Source organism: Stylophora pistillata, chromosome 2, assembly GCF_964205215.1.
Source record: "Stylophora pistillata chromosome 2, jaStyPist1.2, whole genome shotgun sequence".
Classification (NCBI taxonomy): Eukaryota; Metazoa; Cnidaria; class Anthozoa; order Scleractinia; family Pocilloporidae; genus Stylophora; species Stylophora pistillata.
The window spans coordinates 10737102-10743114 of NC_142520.1; the positions used below are offsets into that span (position 1 = coordinate 10737102).

Genomic DNA, 6013 nt, shown 5'->3' on the forward strand with positions numbered 1-6013 from the left:
GAGACGAAGTCGAAGTGCATAGAATTTTGAAAAAGGAACAAGGCTAATACCCAGCCATCTTGACCGGACAAGCTTGGTTAATAAAGGATTTATTATATTACAAAATATTTCGCTTTATTACGAGTTAAGAATGACCTTTTTCCTTCGAGAGCTGGGAAAGAAAGCCAACTGTGTTTGTTGCACAACAAACTCGCGAGAGCTGCTTCTATTTTCTTTGTATTGACTATCTTCTGTCGCTTTTTGCCTTTCCGTCGCCAAAATTATCCAAGAGTTACGAACGTAGTTCTTATTCTATTTTTTTTCATGGGCGGGATCAATGCGGGCAATCCTGAGCGGGCAAGATGGGCCCATCTTGCCTGCTCGAGTAGCCAATTAAAACGCACGATTTGCTCCATCTTGCCCACGGGCGCTGCGTGCGATGTGATGAATAATCCTTAATGAGTCATATTTCAACGGCATGCACCGCAGTTTCATGTCATCCTTCAGTGAGATGAGAAACCTACTTCTTTTTTTGTACGATAGTAAAATCATCAGTGACGAAGAATTTTTGACCTTGTACGAAAGTTACAGTTCTAAGAATCCAGAATTCTCTTACAGCTCCTACCCTAACTTTGATTTCGACCAGATGGATGAATCAGAGTGTTTAGCGGAGTTCAGAGTGCGAAAACAGGACATAACGTTATTGGCAAATGTCCTTCAATTACCAGACACTATACGCTGTCCACAAAGCACATCGTGTAACCAAACTGAAGGGCTTAGTATGCTTCTGAAGCGCTTCTCGTATCCATGTCGCTATTCAGACATGATTCATCGTTTCGCAAGACCAGTTCCTGAAATAAGTATGATTACCAGTACAATGACGGATCATATTTTTTTTGAGCCATAGTCATCCTATTTCACAATGGAATATTAATAAATTGATTCCGCCAATGCTACAGGAGTATGCAGATGTTACTCATGCAAAGGGTGCACCTCTCAGCAACTGCTTTGAATTTATTGATGGAACAGTCAGACCAATTTCTCGCCCAGGCCCACACCCAACAATAGTGTTCAATGGCCATAAACGAGTACATTCCCTCAGTTTTCAGTCCGCCGCTCTACCAAATGGACTCATTGGAAATATGTATGGGCCCGTCGGTAAGTTATGTTCACTGGGATGCCATGGATATAAGCTGCCACATAAGGTTTCTTTAATTTATTAACTTTATTTATCCGTTTTGGTATGCAGGGGGGAGAAAACATGATGCAAGCATGTTGGTAGATTCCAATCTTCTCCAGGAATTGGAAAGGAATGCATTTTCCCCAACTGGCCAACCCATGAGTGTTTATGGTGATCCCGCCTATCCGCTGCGAATACACCTACAGGCACCATTTCGCCATGGTGTCCTAACACCAATGATAGAACAATACAATTTTGACATGAGTTCTGTTAGAGTAACGGTGGAATGGCTATTTGGTGACATCATCAACGACCTCAAGTTTTTGAACTTTAAGAAAAGCCTGAAAATTGGAATGAGTTGAGTGTGAAAAATGTATCTTGTATGTGCACTTCTTAATAATGCTGGTACCTGCCTATATGGAAGCAGAACCTCAGAATGTTTTGGTCTAGACCCTCCTTCATTGCAGTATTATTTTAGATAAATTCTCTCTTATAAACCGAGCAGAAATGAAGGCCATTATAATTCAACATAAATTCATTAAGTACTTGAATTCTTCTTGGTGGTCAACAATGCAGACGTGATCAAACTTGTAACAATAACAATGAATGAACTTGGTTTTTTTTTTTTTCCAATTCACAAAACGCAAGTAAATAATAAGACATCAATTTCAACAAATACCTGTCGTGTTGCTGAAACAAATGAACACTGAATACTTAGGGAAAATGTCATTCTTTCTTCTTAAGAGGCTTTTGAATAACCGACAAAATGGCTTGATTTGTTTGTTGTTGTTGCTGTAAGACAGTCACCATCACTTGCTGATTCTGCTCTTGCTCTAGTCTTCTTAGGTCCAGTTCTTGTTGTCGTAATTCTCACTCAGTCTTGACTTTCTCTTGCATGAATTCAACTAGTGGTTTGGGGCGAGCACTTCTCCTTTGGCACTTCGGTTTCTCCTGGCATCCATCGCCATTCTCTGTTGACTTGCGCTTTTTCGTTTCACTGTATCGCTCTAAAGCTTTCTGCCTTATGTCCTCTGCCTTGCTTTTATCTTTTTTTGCTTTCTTGACTGAGCATCACCAACTTTGTTTAAGCTTTCTTCTTTCCTGACGAATTCTTCAAGCAAAACATCTATTTCAGACATTTCGTCCACAGATATTCCACATGCAGTTTCTTCTTGATGCATTTTAGCCTTATACTTCTTCTGGAGAAGAACCCATCGGTCTCTTACTGCCCTTTTATCTTTGAGATGAAAACAGAGTGTCTTCCCTTGATTTAACTGTTCTGTGATCGGTTCCCACCTTTCTTCCCTGGCAAAACTTCCATTTTTGAACGAAAACAAATCGCTCGCCAGAATTTCTCGAAGCAAAATAACATCATGATCTTCAGTCCACTCCATAGCTCTAAAAGCAAATTACGACAATTCATCTATTTCACCGATGGTCGAGGAAAAATGTAAACTTATTAAGACAAACATAGAAATATTTTCCGCTGAAATTTCTTCGAAAGACTCAATAGTTAAGCTTACTTTGGCTTTCCATCGGAGGCGGGCGCCGACATCTTTTGCTCAAAGCTACGAGAATTGAAAATTTCCGTGTGTTTATCTATCTTTGAGTATACAATTTGAACAACATGAAGGGAAAATAATTCTAAAAAACTAACAAGAGCAAAATAAAATGTTACGACAAGTTTGAGGCAAGCTAGCGAGGGAAAAATACTCACGTTCTCGATACAACGCCAAAAGTGATGAAGGTTCTCACGTTCGCGCGAAACGAAGGCGACTTGACAGACAACTCCAGAACGCCCACCGGAAACAAAAAGTCACTTCCGGTCGCCGTCGCCGTCGCTGTCGCGAAATAGCCTGGTAATTAAGTTCTCTATTTAAATTTGTATACCACGCGTATTTTCATCTTGTTATTCATGTCTCCTTGGAATTCTTTTATATTTATATTCGTTCTCACTTCACTCATTCAAGTTAAGTCAAGTCAATTTTTATTTAAACTTACACAGAAATAATAATAATTATTGACTTGATAATGACGCTAAGCGAACGTCGAAACGTCGTAGCATTTGTCTTAAACCTTTCACCAAGATGGTTTTTAATTTTTTAAACTTTTCAACCTAATCGCAATTCTTTAAAGTTAAAAAGTTTTCAGGGCTTTGAAGAAATGTTTCTCAACCCTAGTCTGTCTAGATCTGCTTTGGGACAGTTTTTTAACTGGTGTTCAAAAGCTGTCTTTATATTTTTCTTTTTTTCTCTCAATTGGTTGATGATTGATTTCACTCGTCTTGCTCTATGCAGATGTAAATAACTGTTTCAGCGCGCCCTGTGCATGTTTTGGACAATCATTTTAAAAATTTACCTTTGTAGCTATCGTTTCTCTATTCTTAATCTTCTCCTTTTTCTCTATTGTATGTGTACATGTAATTTCGACGGTTCATCAAATCAAGCCTTGGCCAAGAAACTCTTAATTGAAGTACGGGCAGTTTACGGTAAGAAGAAGTGGAGGAAGTCAACCATCAAAAGTAAGCCTCTCTCATAATTTCTTAAACAAGAGCAGTACAACTTCCTCCAATAAGATACCAGCTGGCCATATCGAATTTATATTGCTATTAATAATTTTCTATAAGAGCCGTTTTGAAGGTACTATGTGCAGGCAATCGAGCCTCTCAGACAAGTGGGTCAAAATAGATTGCGAGCAGTCTCTTTGCTCTAAAATCCGTGGCAATGAAGGTGAAAATATCGAAGATGTGCGTTACACATCTTTCGAGCGCCAGCTTAACTCTGCCAGTACTTTTACTTATTTTCTTATTTGTCCTCACTGGGTTTAACGTTTACTACTTTGACTCTTATGTTTTGGGACAAGTCACTTAAATCCAGTACAAGAAGAGAAAATATGATTAATACCGTTATTATTTTTTCTTGGTAACAACTCTGCGCGTGTATTAAATCAGTTGCTTAATAGCAGCCTCCCCTGATGTTTAACTGCTACAATGTCAACATAGTTTTCTTCCAAAGCTTGAGCTAAGTGGCTGATTTTTGTGTCTTTCGTCTATTTCAATCTTAGCAAGCTCATAATCGAGCTTTTCGTGTCACTGAAATGGCAGTTATGGCAACTTTGGCAATTATTTGACTTCTCAATAGTGCTCCGACAAGGCTCTCACTTGTCTCGATCTTTTATTCCCTTTAGAAACTTTCTCGACGACTGTATACTCTGGAAAACTCGACAGTGCTGTCTGACGGAGACAAGAAAAGGGCACGAGAAAATCTGTCCTCCCCAGACGCATTACATTATATGTCGTCGGAAGAAAGCTGCGACGAAGAGGCAGTAGAACCAAGGGGTGGCCCAACACCACGAAAAGTCAGAAGACTTTCATGGGAGAGAAACAAACTGAGGAACATTAAAATGATACTGGGTGAGGTGTATTTTGCCGCAGTAACTGGGAAGCAACGTCGTACAAGTGCACGTGTCAACCGGACCGAGGATGAATCATCACGCCCGATCACGCCCTCACCCAACTAACGGCCCGCGTTGGACTGTCCGCAGCGACTAAGTCGAGACATTTTTTTCAGCACATTTGACATTTCCTATATACTAGCTGCAAAATTTTATTGATGTTCATTTATTAAGAAAGGAATTGTAGGCACATTTTGCTCAAATAACGAGGACGACATTCGAAGAAGATGTGTTTTTTAAATAACAGAAGAAATCAGTTATGTGTCAGCGATCCATCGACTGAAGTATATGTGTGATTTTACACAATAGTAATGAAGCACAGATTTCGCAAACGAACAGTATAAGTCTGGTATAGGTTATAGAAAACGCACGATCACAACATATTAACCTGTCCTGTAATAATGAAAAAGGAAGAAAAAAAACCACTACTGCGCATGCTGAAACAAAAAAAAGTGTTTCTGAAACAGAACATTGTACTTCCTCCCCTCTAAGTCTGAATACATCAGCAGGAACACGAGGAAAAAATGTTTCCTACAAGTAACCTCGTATTTCCGTCGACATTCTGTCTTATTACGTCAACGGAAACAACAGGAAAACATGTTTCCGAAACGTAACCTTGTATTTCCGTGAACGTTTCGGTATGACGGAAATATAAAAAATTCATGTTTCCGGAACGTTACCATGTGTTTCCGCACATGTAAACATGAAGTTACATATGTGGAAACATTTGTTTCCTTCAACTGAAACCTGACGGAAACATGTAAAAAAGTGATTCGGTTCCATTGTTACCGCAGCAACGGAAACACGAGTAAACGTCACCAAACCGCCAGCGGATACACGTGCTACCTGTCATGTTTCCGCAACGGTTTCACAAATCTCTTTCACGTTTCCGATTACGGATTCTTGATATTTCGTCCTGTGAAGGTCCTTGAAAAACCTGATGCAGGCAAGATCCATGCGCTTACTTAGGGTTGGGAGAGTAGACAAAACAAATGATTCCTCATAACCATTATCTGGAAAGATAATCTTCAGTGCCCTCCTCTGAACTGCTTCGATAAGATATCTACATAGGTGATGCATGTTCACTAAGAGATCTGATTGATGAACAATGTATCTTCACTAGGTCAGTATAATAGGGCTCTGACTTCTTAGAAAATCTCAAGGCATGCAGCCTTTTGTTAGCTCTTCAAACAATTTTCGCTGAGTATTTTTACGAGTTGTGCCGTATTTTGACAAGCCCGTACGGCGAGTCAAATTATAAACGACAGGTAAAACAGTCATTCTTGGTGGGTGTCAAATATCACTGAAAGCGCGCGCATCAAATGATCTTTATCATTTAAATTACACTAAAAAGGCCAATCCGCAGGTAAACAATTTTAAATCAAATTAATTAACAGGCAC

At 39.5% G+C, this 6013-nt stretch overlaps 1 pseudogene; it reads left to right on the forward strand.

Moving 5' to 3' along the window:
• The first annotated feature begins 472 nt into the window (after positions 1–472).
• Positions 473–1641, forward strand: LOC148737087 (uncharacterized; annotated as a pseudogene).
• The last annotated feature ends 4372 nt before the right edge of the window (positions 1642–6013 follow it).